The following is a 20,545-nucleotide window of genomic DNA, read 5'->3' on the forward strand; positions in this document are numbered from 1 at the left end:
CTTCACCTCCCTGTTAGCTGACCTGGGTAAGTCCAACAAACTGGAGAGTAGGTGTTACACCTCTGCTGAGGCTCAAGTTGCAGCTGGCACATAGACAGTCCAGAGATTCAAGTGTACTGAGCACACACCAAGCCCAGGGCCAACCACAGGTTCAGTAAAAGTTACAAAAGAGTCTTGTATAGAGATGTCACATCTGAGTACAACTTCATCACACTCAGGAGCACAAATTCCAAAGTAGGGCTCACTGGCAAGGCACTGAACTCCAGAGACATCTGCCATGACCATAGAGCCTGCATGCCTCTGTAGCCATCAGGAGCACAAGTACTATGGTTGTCTCTGGGATCATGCTGAGGTATGTGTAATCACGGTCACTCTGATGACTGCCTGACTCATTTTGAAGTCTCTTAGTCATATAGACTTATTTATATTTACCATTTTCCCCTTTTATTCAAGGTCTTTTCTAGTTGAATCACCAGCTGGTGATTGGGAGTAATCCCTCGGCACCAGGGAGGCTCATCCCCAGGAGTCATGTCTTACACTGGGGGGAAGGTAATGCATTTGCATGTTGAGTCTTGCATGCTGAGTTTCGCTTGGAGAGTGGCCACATTTAAGTAACATGGAGGCTCTCAGGAGGTAACTCTTAGGCACCCTGCAGCTCTAGGTTTAGTTGAAATGTCAAGTACACAGGTTCATAAGCATAGTCATCAGTATCAAGGGCCCATCATTGGACCATCCTTCTTCTCTTGTCTTTGCTCTTGCACTTGGGGAATTGTTGCTGTTCCATTGTAGGATGTGACAGAGTTCCCTCAGCTAGGAACTCAGAGCACTCCCTCACTTGTCCTGTGTAACTCTACCTACCATGACAATACCCAACACATATCTGAACATTTTTATATACCCTATATACATGTCCTGGAGAAATCCCTTCCAACCATGTGTCCCCAGTCAATGACACTACACACCAGTGCTCCTCCCCTGCCATAGTTGAACCCCTCTATAATCTGAAACTTCTTAAAAAATGAAGCCTAAAATATTGCCAAATTCAATTAGTAGGAAAATAAAATAGTAATGAGAGGTTTAAGATTAGAAATTGAATACAAACTAATTTAGAAAGATTAAAATAAAGTAAAAAATAAATTGGGGTGTTAAAAATGAAAAATATCATAAAACTTTGTTTTTGTTTTGCCTTTCATCTTTGTCATGGAAGTTGCCCTGCATGTACAATAGCGAGGTGAATCTCTTCCATTCCTCAGTTTCTACATCCTTTTTTTTTTTAATTTTTAATTTTGTCTTCAAAAAAGTTTTAGATCACAGTAAAGTCACATATACAATATAGGGAACTCCCATATACCCAAGACCAAACCCTTTCCCCCTTCCCCAGCAATGATCTTTTTACATGTGGATGTTATATTTGCTACAGCTGGGGACAGATATTGAAACATAGCTACTAACCATGGTGCCATTATGGTTTACATTATGATTTGTATTTTAGACTGTACACTTTTCTTAATTTTTAGATACATTATAGCTTGCATTATTGTTTACATTTTAGACAATACACTTTTATAAATTTTTGGTGAAATTTAGCATGCCCTATATCCATCATTGTACAATCTTGTGGAACATTTCCATTGCTCTCCACTTACCCCCCTTCCATCTATTCAAGGCCCCCTCAGGGCCCACAGTGACAGCCAATCTTCACTACTTGAAGGAACAGATTCATAGATACTTGCAACAATACTGAGTGAGGGATTGACACACTAGTCTGCCTTCCCCAGTAGGGAGCCACCCATGCTCTCAAGTGATCTCCTTCCCTCTGTTTGAGAGTAACAGGCTTCCCCAGAATCCGGGTACAACACCTTCTTGCTAACTCTATGGGTTTCCACTGAATGATATAATACACTATGACATGAGAAGCACTCACACACTACCTAGAAGCCTGCTCCAAGAGCACCCTGTACCAGATGCCTCCTGTCAAATACCTTAAACAAGTAACCCTTACTTATTACATTTTATAAAGAGTTTTCTCACCATTATAGTTTCAACAATCTACCTGACAATCTCCCATGTTCACCTGCTTCCCCCAAAACCTCCCCCCAATTCCATGGATTATCTGACCCATCATCCCAACTCTAGCCCCCTTCAAGCCTGCAGAGCCCTACCCAATATTATCCCTATGCCCCCATCTTATCCTTTCACTGCACAACTATTTACCTCCACATTATCATAAATTTCACCCATATAGGCATTAGTTCATAACCTTCCTCTCCCCACCAATTTCCTGTAAGCCTATGGTTCAGTCTCTAGCTCACTGAGACAGCTTGATTTGCTTAATTCATATCAGAGAGTTCATGTAGTATTTGTCCTTCAATGCTTGGCTTGCTTCACTCAACATAAGGGTCTCAAGATTCATCTATGTTATCTCATGTGTTATTACTGTATTCCTTCTCACAGCAGAGTAGTATTCCATTATATCTATATACCACATTTTGCTTATCCATTCATCTGTTGATGGGTATTTGGGTTGATTCCAACTTTTGGCAATAGTGAATAGTGCCGCTATGAACATTGGTGTGCATATATTGGCTCGTGCCCTTGTTTTCTGTTCTTCTGGGTATATACCCAGTGGTAGAATTGCTGGGTCATATGGCAAATCTATAACTAGTTTTTTGAGGAAACACCAGAATGTCCTCCAGAATGGCTGGATCCTTCTGCTTTCCCACCAGCAGTAGATGACAGGACCCATTCCTCCACATCCTCTCCAACACTTGTAGTCCTCTTTTTTTAAATAGCCACCAGTTTAATGGGTGTACGATGGTATCTCATTGTAGTTTTTGGATGCATTTCCCCAATAGCTAGTGATGTTAAGCATCTTTTTATTTGCTTTTTAGGCATTTGTATTTCTTCTTTGAAGAAGTGTCTGTTCAAATCTCTTGCCTATTTTTTAAATGGGTTATTTGTCTTTTTATTTTCAAGATATAGGATTTCTTTATATATGCAGGATATAGGTCTCTTATTGGAAAAATGGTTACCAAATATTTTATCGCATTTGCGTAGGCCATCTTTTCACTTTCTTGATAAACTCCTTTTAGGTGCAAAATGCTTTAATTTTGAGCAGGTCGCATTTACTTATTTGTTCTTTTGCTGCTTGTATTTTGGGTGTGAAGTTCATGAAGCCATTTCCTATTACAAGGTCCTGTAGATGCTTCCCTACATTGTCTTCCAAGGTCCTTATAGTCTTGGCTCTTATATTTAGGTCTTTGATCCATCTTGAGTTGATTTTTGTATAAGGTGTGAGATGGCAATCCTTTTTCTTTTTTTCTTTTTTTTTTTGCATGTAAATAACCAGTTCGCCAACACCATTCTAACTCAATGTTAATTTGGAGAGCTGATGGTGGGCATCCTTGTCTTGTTCCTGATCTTAGAGGAAAGATTTCAGGATTTCACCATTGTAAATGATGTTAGCTGTGGGTTTTTCATATATACTCTTTATCATGTTAATAAAGTTTCCTTCTATTCCTACTTTTTGCAATGTTTTTATCAAGAAATGGCACTGTATTTTATCAAATGTTTTTCTGCACCTATAGGTATGATTATGTGATTTCTTTCCTTCAATTTGTTTATGTGGTGTATCACATTGATTGATTTTGTTCTGTTGAAACATTATTGCATACCAAGGATGAAACACACTTGGTCACGGTGTTTAATTCATTTGATGTGTTGTTGAATATGATTAGCAAGTATTTTGTTGAGGACTTTAGCATCTAGGTTCATTAGAGAGATTGGTCTGTAAATTTCCTTTCTTGTGGTGTCTTTGCTTGGCTTTGGTATTAGGGTAATGTTGGTATCATAGAATGAGTTAGGCAATGTTCCTTCTATTTTGAATTTTTAACAGAGTTTAAGCAAGATTGGTGTTAGTTCTTTCTGGAATGTTTGGTAGAATTTACCTGTGAAGCTGTCTAGCCCAGGGCTTTTCTTAGTTGGGAGGTTTTTAATGACTGATTCTATCTCTTTTCTCATGATTTGTTTGTTGAGATCATTCAGTTTCTTCTTTCATCAGTATAGGCTGCTAGTGTGTTTCTAGGAATTTATCCATTTCCTCTAAATTGTCCTTCTCATTGGCATGTAGTTTTTCAATATACTCTTATGATGCTCTTCATTTTTGCAGGGTCAGTGGTGATTTCCCCTTTCTCATTTCTTATTTAGTGTATGCGCATCTTCACTTTTTTTCTTTGTTAGTATAGCTAAGGGTTTGTAAATTTTATTGGTCTTCTCAAAGAACCAGTTCTGTTTTATTTTTCTAGCACCTTTTTATTTCCTATTTCATTTAGTTCTGCTCTGATCTTTGTTATTTCTTTCTTTTTCTTTGGTGTTAGTTTGTTGTTTTTTTAGTAATTCCTCCAATTGTGCAGTTAGGTCTTCAATCTTAGCTTTTTCTTATTTTTTGATGTATGAATTTATGGCTATGAATGTCCCTCAGTGTAGCTTTTTCTGCATCCCTTAAGCTTTGATATATTGTGTTGTTGTTTTCATTGGTTTCAAGGTAGTTACTGATTTCTTTTGAGATTTCCTCCTTGACCCACTCATTTTCTAAGATTGTGTTGCTTAATTTCCATATCTTTGTGCTTAATCTGGTTCTCTGGCCTTGTATATTTCCATCTTCACTCCACGGTGGTCAGAGAATTATTTTGTATGATTTCAGTCTTTTTTAATTCATTTAGACTTTCTTTGTGGCCTAGCATGTGGTCTATTTTGGAGAATAATACATGTGCACTTGAGAAGAATGCATATTCTGTTGTATTTGGGTGTAATGTTCTGTATATGTCTATTAGGTCCAGATTCTCTATTATATTTTTCAAAATTTTCATTTCTTTACTGATTCTCTGTTGAGAAGTTCTGTCTAATGGTGACAATGGTGTATTAAAGCCCCACCCCACCCCCAACTATAACTGTATAAGCATCTATTCCTTCAATTAGTTTTTTCCAGTGTTTGCCTCATGTATTTGGAGGCAGCTTAGTTAGGTGCATAAATGTTTATGATTATTCTTTCTTCTTGAAAGATTATCCCTTTTACTAATACGTAGTGTCCATCTTTATTTCTCACAATAGTTTTGCATTTAATGTCTATTTTGTATGGTATTACTGTAGCTACTCCTGCCTTTTTTGGTTAAGGTTTGCTTGTAAGATTGTTTTCCAGCCATTCACTTTTTTTTTTTTAAAGATTTATTTATTTCTCTCCCCTTCCCCCCCTTTCCCCCCTCACCCCCCCCCCAGTTGTCTGTTCTCTGTGTCTAATTGCTGCATTGTCTTCTTTGTCCACTTCTGTTGCTGTCAGTGGCATGGGAATCTGTGTTTCTTTTTGTTGTGTCATCTTGCTGTATCAGCTCTCCGTGTGTGCAGCACCATTCCTGGGCAGGCTGCACTTTCTTTCACACTGGGTGGCTTTCTGCCCGTCTGTGTCTCTTGACTGGTGAGTGTAATCCATTAACATTCAGCATTATAACTCTCAAGGAATTACTTACATCAGCCATACTTTCCTTGGATGTTTTTATTTCAGTTTTTGTCTTTTTAGTTGTTCTTACACTATCCTCCAACTCTGTCTCTCCTGTTTTTTTCTTTTTTTTCCTCCTGCAGACCTTCTTTTAGTATTTCTTGGAGGACAGGTTTCTTGTTGCATACTCTTTTAGTTTTGGTTTATCTGTGAATATTTTGAACTCTCCATCATTTTTAATGCCAGCTTTGCTGGATAGAGTATTCTTGGCTGGGAATTTTTTTCTTTTAGTACCTTGACTATGTCATACCACTGCCTTCTTGTCTCCATGGTTTCAGATGAGACATCAGCACCTAATCTTATTGAACTTTCCTTGTATGGGGTGGTTTTCCTTTCTCTTGATGCCTTCAGTATTTTCTATCTTGACCATTGGATAATTTGACAAGTATATGTCTTGGAGTAGACCTGTTGGGATTTACGCTGGTTGAAGTACATTGTGCTTCCTGGACATGTTCATCCACCTCCCTCAATAGGTTTGGGAAGTTTTCAGCCATTATTTCCTCCAACACCCCTTCCGTCCCCTTTTTCTCTTCTCTTCTCCTTCTGGGATGCCTATAATACACATGTCATTTAGATCCCTAAGACGCTGCCAGATTTTTTTCTATCTTTTATCTATCAATTCTACTATCTATTTGATTTTAGATGTACTCTTCCACATCACTAATTCTTTCCTCTGCCTCTTCAATTCTGCTGTTATTTGCTGAGAGTGTATTTTTGATTTCTTGGATTGTGCCATTGTTCACCATCAATACATTTTTTTGGGTATGTTTACAATTTCTTCTGTATGCTCTCCAAGTGTTTTCTTAATATCCTTAATCTCTTCATTCACTTCATTAAGTTGGCCCATGATATTTGTTTGGAGATCTTTTATTAGTTTTTTGATGTCCTGCTCCTTTTCTTGGTTTTTAGTTTGTTTGTTGAATTGGGCCATGTCTTCCTGATTACTGGTATGGTTTGTAACTTTTTGTTGCTGTCTGGTCATCATTTTATCTTGATGGGTTTATTCAGTTGATTAGCTTCTCCATCTAGTCTTGGGCTTTATTTTGGTGCTGTTTTGTGTGTATGTGTTAAGTCTTCTCTTTGACACTGTGTTTCTTATTCTACTTCCTTGTTGTTGTCTAAGTTTCCTTGAAGGAAAAAGATTAGGGCCAGGGAAAGCAAAAAAGAGGTAAGAAAAGAAAAAGAAAAAGTATAATAGTAGATTCATAGTAAATGTTAGCAGAAGAACCATATTAGACCTAGGGGAATGAATATTAAACTCATGTAAGTTGTGTAGAGTTATAACAATAAGAAGTGGAGAACTGATAATGAGGTGGGAAACTGAATATGGAGAATAATATAGTATGACTTAAAAGGCCAGTGTGATCAGGAGAGAGGGAAAGAGAAATGAAAGGATAGTATCATAAAAAGTGAATAAAAGATAGAAAACAGAATAGAGAAATACAAAGCCAAAAAAATTGGGGACTTAACAAATAGAGAAGTGGTGTGTAAAGAGCAACACCAGAAGATGGAAGATAGAAAGATGTAAGGGAAATGGGATATCATTGGGACCCTAAATGAGTACACAGAAAAGAGGATATCTAGGGTGAGGAAGCCAACAAACAAGAAACACTGCCAGCAGCACCTAATAAAAGAAAAAAAGGAGGGAGGGGTGATAGATAAAGAGGAATGAAGGGCAAGAAAACAAACAAACAAAAACCAAACAAGTCCTCAAGCAAGGAGTCCTCTCTGCAATTGAATAACTTATTATGAATCTGTCTTTCCCCTTTTCTCCCTTCCTCAACTTTCTCTCTCCGAGGGCAGCAGGAAGCCCATGTGAGAGCTCCCTTCCATGATTCAAATGAAACCCAGGTGAACCCACTCACCACAGAAAATAATGACTCAGTCTCTTTGAAAATGAACACTCACACCTTGCTGGGAGCCCTAAATATGCTATTGGAAGCCTACCAACCACTTACTCCTGTCCCCCTCCCTTAGGTGTGTTACACAGGACTAGTTAATTGCCCAACTCCACCTTCCTCCAGACTAATTTTCCTTATCCCATGGCATTTTGTTAAATTGCGTTGCCTCAGCAGTTTCACCTCTCCTCTCTTCCTAAGCCACTTCCCAAGCCAGCTGGCATGATTTTCCAAGCTCAAAAAGGAGGGACCAGACAATTGATCCCACACTCCTCAGGTCCCTCACCAGAACCCTCCCACTCTTGGAGTTTCTCTAAGACTGGTGTGCTTAGGGAATGCCAGGGTTCAGAGAACGCTGGGTTCAGGGAACAGAGGGCTCGGAAATGCGTGTTTGGGGAATGCAGGATTCCGGGTACGTGAAGTTCAGGAACATGGTGTTCCAGGAATACAGATTCAGGGATAGGGGTTTGGGGAATAAGGGGTTCGGGAATGCTGCAATGTGGCCAGTGGTGTTCAGGGAATACTGTGGCTACCAGCCCTAGAGGAAAGGCTTAGCCTACCAGAGCTTCAGGTACAAGTGCCAGAAATCCACAGTGGTACCCTGAGCAATCACTCTTTTTGTTGCACTCTCTCCAAATTGATGTCCAGAAACCTCCTGCTTTGGGGGTTCCCAAAACAGCTCACTCAGGTAGGATTCTGTCTCCACTCAGCCTGTTTTTTGCAGGAGAGATGACAAGGATGAACTTACTCGGATGCCATCTTGCCCTGCCTCCTACAACTTGCTGTAAATAGGAGTAGTTAACAGAGTCAGAAATGAGTAAGCTCTTCATTTATATTTTAGCACTCTGGAGTTTAGAGGGGAAATCTCTAGTAAAAATCTGCTATTCACAAGATTGAGGAAATTATAGCATATCTCTGCTTTTGATGTGAGAGGAAAAACTTAAAAAGGATGAACTAAGTAAATACAACAATAAAAGACAAGGACATTAATTCTTTCTTAATACAGGAAAATCTCATTAATTCAAAATATTCCAAATTTCATGGTTATTTACACCCAGGCTTTGGTAAAGATTAGTTTTAAACTGTTTTTAAATTCTGAGGTTTAAATTCTGAGAATTGCTTTAACTTTTAAAATTAGCTTGTAGGTGAAATGCCTAAACTTAATAGACCATTTTCACGTATTCCAGTATTCTGTTTGAAAGGAAAATAATATTTAGTTAATTTTCTCATCATGATAGCCACTGTGTCAGTGTCTCTACTTTGCTATACTTTTCTCTCCATTTGTTTCATCTCTCATTGTATGTAATAGTAAAACAAACAATACTGTCTCTTTGGAAATACATAATCCAAGATTTTTATTGATGCAGACAATTATTTCCCATTTAATTTGAAGTATTTTATACTCTATAATGAGATCAATTAATAGAATTTTCAACTCTATGAGGAAAAACAATGTCTCTATATATGAACATTAGAACCCTTGGTCTATCCTCTTTCAATACGGCTTATTTTTCATGCCTAGATAGCTTTATCTGAGTTTGGGGTCCTGCATTTATGAGGAAAAGTAGACTGAGTACAGATATGTACAGATATTTCTGCTGGAAGGGAGGAAGCATGCAAGAGAAAAGAGGAAGATTTTGTATATTTTCACTTGGATGTGTAAAACACACATTTCTGAAACAAACATTCCAAACATGGATATATATATATCTGTATTAGTCAGCCAAAGGGATGCTGATGCAAAATACCAGAAATTGGTTGTTTTTTATAAAGGGCATTTATTTGGGGTAGGAACTTATAGATACCAGGCTGTAAAGCATAAGTTATTTCCCTCACCAAAGTCTATTTGGAGCAAGATGGCTGCCAAAGTCTGTGAGGGTTCAGGCTTCCTGGGTTCCTATGTTCTTGGGCCTTGCTTTTCTCTGAGTTCAAGGTTCCTTTCTTCCAGGGACTTGCTCCTCTTTCCCCTACATGCTGACTTCCCAGGGCTCCAGCTTAAGTTTTCAGCATCAAACTCCAACATCAGAAACTCTCAACTCTGGTTTTTGCCATGCCTTTTATCTGTGAGTCCCCACCCACCAAGGTGTGGGGACTTAATGCCCTAATCATAACTCAGTCATGCCCAGGTACAGATCAGATTCTAATCATAATCCAATATCTATTTTTGGAATTCATAACCATATCAAACTGCTGCTATATGTGTATACACACACACACACATATATATGTATCCCTATATCTGTTGTCTGTTTGATGGTACAACTCATTTCCAGTCTGTACTTTGTAAGCAATATTACATGTTTGCTCATTCTGCTTAGTTAGGTTTTTTAAATCTGTCAGAGGACCACTTCATTACTAATGATTTGTGTCCCTACTAAAGAGCATTCATGCTTATAATATTGCTATAATGTATTGACAAAGGATTTTATTGCTACTAGTATGCTAACTGTAAGTCTTTATATCACAGTTAAATAAAGCAAAATTGAATAATTCCAGCATAGTAATCTGATCAATAAAATCTCCTTTATATTGTTGGACTTCAAATCCATACAATTAAAACATAGCATAAAGTTAGGAAGTTTATCTGCCTAAGCCAAGGGAAAAGAAAGTTTTTTTTAAAAAATCATATATAACAATGATGAAATGATGATATTTTGGGTGGAATATGTGGCTACAATCAGAGATTCATATTCAGGATAAACTTGTAAAAAGTCAGTATTCAAGATTCTGAATTAAAATTGTCTAAAATGTGCCAGAAGAAGTGTATATACATTCAAGAAATATTAATTTAGCATATATGAGTTCTGAAGGATGTAGTGATAAGCAAACTGTACAAAGTTCTTACTCTCATGAAGCTGATGGTATGGTAGGGAGGATTCAGTGGGAAAATGAGAACAAGAGAAACATCCTCAAAGGAGTGACTAAGGAACACCTGAAGGAGGAGTGACAATTAAATTATAAAGAAGGGGAGAAGAGCAAATGCCAAACACCAAGGAAAATACTAGCATAAAAGCCCAAGGAAAGCTTGGTGCATTCAAGGAGCTGACAAAGGACAAGTGAGTTTAGATATTAATGTGTGAGAGCTCCAGTTAGGAGAGTTGAGCTTGGGTGTGTAAACCGGGACAAGATCTACAAGACATTTTTAGCCCTATGGTTGGTGATTTTCAGATAAGACAAGAGAATAAGCAGTGCTATTAAAATAGGAAATGTGAGATGTAAATAATGTGAAAATGAAAGAAAATGACTAATATTTTTCCCTGACCACATCTAAAAGGACCAGAGAGAACTCATAATAAATTGCATCAATACAAGTGAACCACTGAAATAAGGTCAAATGAATAAAAGCAAAGACAGGTTGGCTAACAAATGGTTATACTTCAACCAGAGAAAATGAGTTAGAGCCTTTGAGAAACTATCTGTATTAGGGCATTCAAATTAGCTTGAGTTTCCTAGCAGCTGAACTAAAAAGAGAAATATAATCTCAATGTTTAATAAAAAGAGGATAGAGACCACCCCTTTGCAGTTAATGCCAAATGAATATAAAATTTGAAGGGACATTGACATATTGTATTGCCATGTCATGTGGAAATATAAAGGAGAACCAAAAAATAGAGTGGTCAGTTTCCATACTGGAACTCCAATAAACAAGCAGAAACATTTCTGCCACCCATTTCTTATGTGGTATTTGATAATAGTAAAGGGCATAGTATTAGATCATATTTCTGGGAAGATTTCTGCATGAGCCTAGAAGAATCAAGGTGTATTAATTTCTAGCTGAAGATATTTGATACAGGACTATTGTGAAGGAACAGAAAAAACAAAATCTTGTATTTTTCCCAAACTAATTTCCAATTTAAATCATACACAGGTGCATTGCCTCAATAGATGAAGAGTCTCAAAACAAAGAATACCTATTTGGAGTGGACCATTGAGAAAAAAAACAAAAAGGGGCTCAGGAGGAGCAGCCCACCTGAAGTGAAAATCACCTGCCTCTACCCTGGTACAAATGATACAGACTAAATTATTGTTTGTCAGAGCAATTATTATTTTTAATGTTATTTCCATGTTAAATAAACAGTGTAATCCGACATGTAACTTAGATTACAAGCATTGAGAGATGGAGAACTGTGTCCATATCAGTTTGAATATAGGACCCCATCCCCCAGCAGGATTTAAGAGAGGTCCTAAAGCTCCATGCACACTGGCTAAAACCACCACTCCTCTCCTGCATGCCCCACATCTACATGATACTCTCTACCAAAAAGCCCATTCACTAAAAATAATTCATAATTCAAACAGATTACAAATCTTCCACTAAGGGATCATTGGTACTAATGCCCACATGACTGGCATGCTTGTTTACTCACTGTTCAGACTTCCAGAACTTCCAAATCATACTTCACTGCTCTGATATTTAACCCCATACACCTGTCAACATCTTTTAAACTAGCTTAACCTCTAACTACCACTTTCACCCTAGGCTCAAGCTCAAGCTCTGAACTATTTCCTTTACTTTCTTCTAATCCAGCTCCCCACCATTAGTTAATAATTGAGCCTTCAGTATGACCTGACAGAATATTTCCCTCCCAATTCTACTACTCTTCTGCTCGGTTGGATCGCTATCTCAGCTCTTCTCTCCTTAAACCTTCACTATGCCTCTTCTCTTCCCCATACTCAGTTGACAATCTTTCTTCTTATTTCACTGAGAAAATATGTGGCAACAGATGAGAGAACTGCATCAACATTCTGTGTTCCAAATCTTCCTACTATCTGCATATGTACCCAATACACTTCCTTACCTTCTGATACAGTGAATGACTAGCCCAAACACAATCCCTCCACTTGTTCATTATTTTTCCTTTCATATCTCTTCTGTGCATGGGTTTTGCTCCAGAGTATATGCTACTTCTATTCTCATCATCAACATATTCTTCTCTGCTGGATAATTTCCATTAGAATATTAATATGTCATCAGAGCCTCTAACTTAAAAGACAAAAACAAACTCTTAGCCACTTTGCCTTATTTTTGTTCACTTTGGGTCAATTCACAGTCCTCATGTTAATTAACTGTTTATGCATTTGCATCATCTTTTTCCATTCCTGAAACCCCTCTTAATAGAATTTTCAGACCCCACTCTCCTAGCATGTTTTCTCACTGCATTGGCCACCCTTTCTTCTATCTCTGGTCAGTTCCTCCTCTTCTTTCAGGCCCTCTAATTATGAAGATCACTGAGAAACCATCCTTAGCCTTCCTCTTTTCTTCATCTCCATTCTCTCCCTAAGTGATTTCATTCAGTCCCATACCTCTAAATATCATTTTTAATGCTACGTCCCAATTTATACACCCAGCCCTGACAACTCCCTCACCCTCCAGACATGTATATCCAATTGCCTATTTGAAATATCCTCTCAGATCCTTAATAGGCACCTTAAACTTAAATATAGAAAACATAACCCTTAGCTTCTCTCCTACCGAAAGTTTCTTCTTCTTGAATATTTCCCCATCAAATAAGTAGCACAAGCTACACATTGTGTAGAAAAGGCTTTGATTCCTCAATTCTTATTTCCATATGAAAATTCTATCAGCTATAAATTCATCCTCAATCCAACCACTTGTCTCTAGTGAAAACATTTGTATTATCTTTTTTCTTATATATATTAGTCACATTTATTTTAAAGTCTATGAATTATCACAGCAATAGCTATTATCTATGAGTTTGTTTCTATTGTCTTTTAATTTTTTTCTTTTTCCTATTTTGATTATTTTTCTTATACCTGTTTCAATTTTGGATTAAATGCTAGGCATCAAGCATGAAAGTTTATACAGGCTCTGGATTATATTTTCTTCCTCTAGAGCAGCAGTTCTTAACCTTTTTGCCTCACAGACCCTTTTCTCCATCAGGTGAAAACCACAGACCCCTTGTTATATAAATATATCACACCTGCACCAACAGGTCTTGACAAGAATAATGTTCTTTTTTTGAAATTTCTATTCATGCTCACAGAACCCTGGTTAAGAACCCCTGCTCTAGAGAGAATTTTCTTTAGCTTCTGGCAGACAGCATAGGAATATATCACCAATACCTCACCAATACACCTGTAGCAGTTTAATATTATTGATGAATTCCAAAAAGAAATATTGGATTATGTTTGTAAACTGGTCTTTTCCTCTGGGCACATCAGATTATATTGGATTCAGAGGTTTACTTGATTAACTAATCAAGTAAATCTCTTATGCAAGTAGGGTGTTGAGTCCCCACCCCTTGGTGTGTGGGGACTCACAGATAAAAGACATGGCAAAGGACAGAGTTGGTTTGTTTGTTTTTGATGTTGGAATTTTGATGTTGGAGTTTGATGCTGGAACCCTGGGAAGTAAGCACTCAGAGGAGAGAAGCAAGCCCCAGGAAGGGAGGAACCCAGGAAGCCTGAGCCCTTGCAGACATTGGCAGCCATCTTGCTCCAACTCATGGCAATAGACTTTGGTGAGGGAAGTACCTTATGCTTTATGGCCTAGTATTTGCAAGCACCTACCCCAAATAAATACCCTTTATAAAACCAACCAATTTCTGGTATCTTGCATCATCACCCCTTTGGCTGACTAATGCAACATCCTTGAGTTTCCTTCAGGATAAGTTTCAGTTTTTTAGTCCTTATGCATTTTCATTTCACTGTTATTCCTCTAGGTATTCTATCAGTCATCCCAATTTCAACTTGGGATACATACTGGACCCTTCTATCTGGGTTCCTCTGAATTCTAATTTGTGTATCTCTCTGGAGCCAGAAAATCATTGAAAACTCTAATCAAATTTTCTATTACTAGAAGCTTTCTGCCTGAATTCTCACCTTCTGAGGCTTACATCACATATTGTTCAGCAATTGCCTTTAGGGGAAAAGTGGGGCAGAATGTCAGGCTTCCATGAATGCATTGCTGTTTGCTCTGAGCTCTCACCCTTCAAATTTTAGTTGCCTTGGTGGCTCTCCAACACCTTCACCTACACACACATACACACACACATATGTGTATAAAGTTATATACATACATAACATATATATTTTTGTAATTTATCTAGTTTTTCTGGTTGTTACTGGCAGTCATACCCATCCTCAGTTTTGTCTTTTAACTTTGCTTTTTTGATGTCTATTCTTTTGGAAGAATATTTTGACTTAAATATGTTCAGTCTTATCACATTTCTCTTTATGATTTATTCTTTTGGTTTCCTGCCAAAAATACTTCTATATCTTAAGGTCGTCAAGATAGTCTCATATTTTCTTTTAGGAGTTAAAAATTTTAACTGAAATTATCTTGTTAATGGTGAAATATAAATACTAATAGTTATTTCTAAAAGAAGCTTTTTATCAGATGAAGCATGACCTCAAACTTCACTATTTTCATATATTGCCATTGATTTTGAACAACTTTGGTGGGGGTGAAGTGATTTTGAAGAATGCAAAGCACAAAATGAGGAGAGTTCAAGAACTTACCTTGAAAGTAAAGGATTTAATAGCATCCAGCTTCCCCAATAGAGCCAGAGTTGCCACAGCACAGAAAGAAACTCTTTTATCAATTTCTCCTTATCTATTAATATGGAAAAGACAATTGATTTTCTTTTGTCCTGGATGAACTTTGATGGTGGATTTGGTTGCAGACCAGTTTCTGAGTTGCTTGCTGGGCAGACTTATTGTTGCACAGGTGTCCTAGCTATTACTAGTCAGTTGCATCATCTAAATTCTGATTTACTGGGCTCGGGCTTTGTAATTGATAGTTACCATCAAGTGTACTCAATGTAAGGCAAGATAATTTACCAGATATGTGCTATTCGTGGTGGGCATTGGCTTCCCTAAAGGTAACTGAAAGGCTTCACTGGATTGATGAAGAGAAATTTCATAGTTTCATATTGGCATGTCAAGATAAAGAAACTGGAGAATTTGCAGACAGGCCAGGAGATATAGTGGCTCCTTTTCATACTTTATTTGGAATTGCTGGAATATCACTTTTGGGGAAAGAACAGATTACACCTGTTAGTTCTACTTTTTGCATGCCTGAAAAAGTACTTTTGAGGATGAATGTTCAGCCTGAATTAATGGGTTAGATTCATTAATGCAAAACTTGCTCAGCATAGTTTTGCCATCTTAACATTATGTATTTGAAATGCTTATCAGATTTTTAAATGAGCACTCTAAATCAGTTAATATTTTGTATATAAGTTGCATTGAATTAGTTTTAATAAATTATGTCAAATTATACATATTGTAAAATATACTTTTATTATTTCTTTAGCTTTAGATTTTTATTCTGAGATATTGTTATTCTTAGTAGAATTGTTTTGTTTATGCTTGTATATTTTAGTTCATATTCTTATAATAAATCAAACATGGTAGCTTAACAATTATTGGGGCAGTTTTGAAGTTCTACTTGATACTCCTCATGTACTCCTTCATACACTGTAAAATGATAATGTACATTTTTGTATCAGCAAAAATCTTAACTGTTAAAAATAGAAATCCCTATATAATGAATTAAAAAGTGCACAAAAATAAATGGCTATCATAATGGGAGGAAATAAGTCAAGGATTTTTTGCCTCTTTTACCTGGGTATTTTTGTTTTGTTTTGTTTATACAGAGTTGAGAGTGGAGTGTTCAGTTTGAGACATTTAGATCCCAGGGTTTTCACTGAAAGGTATATATTGGTTTACACATATATAAACACATAAAATTAAAGAGATGATTATTTATCTTTTATATCAGGGTTATGGTTTTCTTTGGGGACTGAGTTGGAGGGGAAATACAATAAAAAATGAAGCCAAGAGAAGTGGGGAGAAAATCATATCTAGGATCATACTGGCATGTGAAAACAAGGTTGTTTAGTTGGGAAGACAAACATAATTAGGAACTAAGAGGACATCAATAACTGACATTTGAAAGAAAAACTATTATTCGAGCTTCAAAAGATCAGGTTAAAAGACAATGTTTTGATTGTACAATTAAAATAGAAACTATGGGAAAGAAAACAGAAGCAAATTCTAGATGTAAAAATACAAAAACAAATGCAAAGTGTATGAGTCCACCATATGCTATAGCTGAGAGAGGTCAAAATCATGAAAGTTTCCATAACCCTGAGGAAATTGTGTGAAATGGCAGATATTTCAATACCAGAGCACAGTGATAAAAGTTCTTCATCAACAAGAAAAGAGGTGATAAGTGTATTTGTTGTCTCAAGTTGTTTTTAAATTTTTCAGATCTCTAATTATTAGTGAAGTTTAATTCATGTCTTAATTGCCTATTTGTTTTTCTTCTATTGCAAAGCAGGTTTTCATTTATTTTGCCCATTATTCTACTGTGATTTTTATTCTTTCTTATTAATTTAAAAAGTTCCTTATAAAATAATAACAGTGACAGTCTTCCTTTTATATAAATCATAAATTATTTTCCAAATTGTTGTGATGTATTTGCATTTATTACAATATGCATATTAGAAATGTTTATGCTGTCATCCAGTCTTTTTTTTTTATTTTTTTCTCTTTGATATTATGTTTAGAAAGTCCTTCCACAGGGGATGATTAGGCACATTTTCACATATACTTTCTCCTACTACTTATATGATTTCATATTTCTATGGGTATTTTCTATTTCTGTGTAACAAATTACACCAAAACTTAACAACTTACAGGAACAAATGTTTATTACTTCACTGTTTCTGAGGGTCAGGAATTAAGGCACCTAGCTTCATTAGGAAGACTGTGAGAGGCAAGAGAGAAAGTGCCAGCAAGAAAGTAGTCATAGTTTTTGTATTCTAACCTCAGAAGTGACAGCCCATCACTTGCGTTGTTTTGTCTTGTTGGAAGCAAATGACTAGAAATAGTCTACTCTCAAAAGAGGGGATTACACAGGACATAAAGACCACAAAATATTGGGGGCAATGTTAGAAGTCTGACAACCAGTCAGTATGAATCTGTAAGCCACTTGTTTATTTTGATGTTTTCTAATAATTAGACAGTTGTTAAGATTATTTAATGAAAAATCAGCCTTTCTCCATTAATTTGTAGCACCAACTTTCTTTCATCTATTACATGCTGTTTCCACTTAGGTCTGTATTGGGTCATTTTATTCTGTTTATTCCTTCATTTATTCGGCACATTTTTATTCAGCACTTACAATCTTAAAGATATGAATTTGAACAGGAAGGATGTGGACCTTATCCCATTAAGCTCCCCAAACCTGTCTATTTATAGATTTGTTAATGTAAGGGGCTCTTTCTCCTTTGTTTATTGACTATTTTTAAGAATAACTGTTTTTTATCATTTCAAAATGCTGTTGGCTATGTTAGAACTCTTTACTTTCCCAATGGAAATTTAAAATGTTAGTATACACAACCTCAACTCACCAAAATGGGATTTTAATTGGAATTGAAGTTTATTTATAGGTTAATTGGAGAATAATTTTTACATCTTGCACTATCAAGTGACACAGTATGTTTTTTCAGTGAGTTACATATTTATGTATTTTAGTCTATTAAAATATCAAAGATATTGTATTATTTCATATATCTTAGTCAAATTTTATAGTTATCTCTTTATTTAACACATATATCCAGTGAATTTCATTCCTACCTATTGTAACTTTTTTTTTTAATATAGGCTTGAATTGTGTATAGCAGTTTAAAATATATTTATTACTATTCCAGTCATTAAAAACAATTACATTTTCATAAAACTTAATTTATTCATCCTTCTTAATAAATTTCAATATCTACTAATTCCAAGTTATTAAAATAATACTTCTGAAACCTTCAATTTTATCAAATATAATTAATGCTTATTTGACTCTTTGCTTCAATACCATACATCTTAAGTCAGATTATTTTCTTTTGTACTGTCCAGAATGCACAAAACTATATCAATAACACCACATTTGGTATATTGGGTTTGTTTCTAAAAATAACATGACTGATTCAATGTTTATGAAAATTTATTTTTGGAAATGAATGTAAATTTTTTTCAAATATCTGTTCCTATTTCTAGATATTCCTCTTTTTCCCTCTTTATATATTGAGTATTCTTGATATAATGTATTTTTTAAATTTTTTATATATTTTTTTATTTCTCTCCTCCCCACCCCATTGTCTGCTTTCTGTATCTATTCGCTGCATGTTCTTCTGTTTCTCCTGCATTCTTGTCAGCAGCACTGGGAAACTGTGTCTCTTTTTGTTGTGTCATCTTGTTGCGTCAGCTCTCCATGTGTGTGGCACCGCTCCTGGGCAGGCTCGTTTTGTTCACTCAGGGTGGCTCTCCTTGAGGGGTGCCCTCCTTGCACCTCTACATGGGGGATACCCTTGCATGGCATTGGCACTCCTTGCATGCATCAGCACTGAGTGTGGGCCAGCTCACCACATAAGCAGGAGGTTCTGGGTTTGAACCCTGGACCTCCTATGTGGTAGGCGGATGCTCTATCAGTTGAGCCAAATCTGCTTCCCAGATATAATGTATAATTTAATAGTGTCCCAATGATTAAACAGACTTCACATTATAAAAATAATTCCCAGTTACAATTTTATGCTATTATTTTAGTATATTGCTTGATTAATTTTTGCTTCTCTTTTATTTTGAAAGTTTGCATCTTTATTCATCAGTGAGATTGTTTATGATTTTCTTTTTATACTTTTATGCTAATTATGTTAATAAGGTTATGCTGACTTAAAAAATGAATTGGAACTGCCATATTCGTCTATGTTTTGGAGGATTTAAAATATAATAGAAGTTATTTGTTTCTTTAGCTTTAAAAGACTTCTACTATAAAAGTGCCTATGGCTGGTTTGGTTTGTGGAATTAGTTCTTTAACAAAATTTTTAAGGTCTTTTGCATTTATGAGTCTTTTCAAGTCTTCTAATTTTTGAGACAATTTTGTTCACTTATATTTCACACAAAAATCATCCACTTTTTCTATATTTTAAATATATTGGTATGCAGCCTGTATTAGTCAGGGTTCTCTAGGGAAACAGAATGAATAAAAGTTGTATGTCAATAGTATAAGATTCTATGAGTCTCTCACACAGCTGTGGGGATGCACAAGTCCAGGTTGCAACCAAGGGCTGCAATGAAAGTCCAGTGAAGGTTCTTGATGAGTTTTGAGAGATGTTGTCTGTCCAAAGACGAGCTGGGAAATTCTCTCTTAATACTGGAATCACTTCCTTTTTTAAGGCATTCACCTGATTGGGTTGTGTCACTCATTGCTGAAAGGTTGGGGAAGAAGACGAAGAAATTTGTTTCACATACATATACAATCATCATCATAATGAAACAAAGAAGAAAGATTCATGACCATTATAGTCCTCGTTTCTGAAACTAGTCACATGGTCAAAGTTCATATTTTATCACTACCTTCTTCCATTACCCATTCTATGTTTCCATACCCTCAACAAGCACTTCAGCTTGCTATGGTTCTTTGCCTGGTGGGGTGACCTATTCCTGAAGACTCTGGGCCATTGTTACTCCTGCTTGGATTGGGTTGTTGTAATTTTCCATTGACTTTAATCATAGGACATGGCAGTACTAGGAGATTCCCTAGAGGATCTCCTCTATTCTAGGAAAACTTTTTTTTACCCCATTATGTAGATGCAATCCTATTTCCCCTTGAGAGTCAGGATCAATCACCTCAGCCAGTGCAGTAATTCCTTTCTTTGACTTTTAATTCAGAGGTAAGAGGAGCCTAAAGTGGCCAGGTGGCAGTTTTAACTTCCAGTTCAATGGAATCATTGTTGTGTTCCCTGGTGACAGCACTCCTCCTTTTGAGACTGATACCTGTAGACCAGAGTTTGAAGTTGCAGTGACAAGAAGCGAAAAGTTTCCTGTGGGTCACTATGGGTAATAGTAACTGGTGCCACTCCCATTTCCACCCCTTGGATCCTGGTTATGGGAGAAACAACACCATAGAGTTGACACTGATTTAAAGCATACACAGCCTTCTGGAGAACATTGCCCCAGCCCTATAAGGTATTGCCACCTAGTTGGTGCCATAATTTTGGGTCTTCAAAAGACCATTCCACTTTTCTATCAATCCAGCTGCTTCAGGATGATGGGGAACATGTTAAGACCAGTGAAT

General features: G+C 36.5%; 1 pseudogene; it reads left to right on the plus strand.

Annotated features, from left to right (window-relative positions):
• Positions 1 to 277: 277 nt before the first annotated feature.
• On the plus strand, positions 278 to 15,539 carry LOC101413142 (geranylgeranyl transferase type-2 subunit beta pseudogene; annotated as a pseudogene).
• Positions 15,540 to 20,545: the final 5,006 nt, after the last annotated feature.

The sequence above is a fragment of the Dasypus novemcinctus genome, chromosome 5 (assembly GCF_030445035.2).
Source record: "Dasypus novemcinctus isolate mDasNov1 chromosome 5, mDasNov1.1.hap2, whole genome shotgun sequence".
Taxonomy (NCBI): Eukaryota; Metazoa; Chordata; class Mammalia; order Cingulata; family Dasypodidae; genus Dasypus; species Dasypus novemcinctus.